The 704-nt window shown below is 39.8% G+C and overlaps 1 protein-coding gene across 1 annotated transcript in view; it reads right to left on the reverse strand.

Moving 5' to 3' along the window:
- Positions 1–704, reverse strand: part of LOC119590935 — an 8,676-nt gene that overhangs the window by 2,188 nt on the left and 5,784 nt on the right. The gene's annotated exons all lie outside the window — the stretch shown is intronic.

The following is a 704-nucleotide window of genomic DNA, read 5'->3' on the forward strand; positions in this document are numbered from 1 at the left end:
TAGTGATGTGGTAATGATAGGAGCAGATAAGGAAATACGGAAATATTTCAACTTTCTCCCAGTCTATAACTAATCCAATATCTCTAATATTGTTTGTTCTTCTGAAACACGTAGAAAAAAATGACATATGTGACAACCCATATGAACAAAAGAGCTAAAACAACACCCAGTGCAGGCCGACCTTTCCATAGCATACCACATCCCACAACAGGCAGGGAAGGGATATTTTGTATATCTTGCCTAATGTAATTGATATCTCTTCAGTGTATACTTACATCCCATAACTGTCTAACTCAAAGCGAGGCAGACTTGAAATCACCCCCAAGAAGTATTGTAGCCAAAGGGAAATTGTTCAGAAGGGAAAGTCTGCAGTGGTTAGAGTAGAAAAGAAGTTTGATAAGTTGAAGTTTTTCTAAGGTGTAGGACGAAGTCAGTCTCTGCCGCAGGTTCTGCAAAGAAACAGCAGGCTAATCCTTTAAAGGAACTTGCAAATTGACTGGAAGAGTTTTGGTGTGGAGTGTGATGCTAGAACCGTCAAAAAAGGGAAGTATACCCATGCGTGCCTTCGGAAGCCCGAGGTCAGGGATAGAGCGCCACTACATTGAAGGTGTGTTGCTGCCGGGATATCAGTGTGATACATTTGTTAAGATTAAAAATAAAAACAAATGACAAGAAATTTGTTTTTCATTCACGCAATGTATAGA

Source organism: Penaeus monodon, chromosome 28 (assembly GCF_015228065.2).
Source record: "Penaeus monodon isolate SGIC_2016 chromosome 28, NSTDA_Pmon_1, whole genome shotgun sequence".
In the NCBI taxonomy this organism is placed as follows: domain Eukaryota; kingdom Metazoa; phylum Arthropoda; class Malacostraca; order Decapoda; family Penaeidae; genus Penaeus; species Penaeus monodon.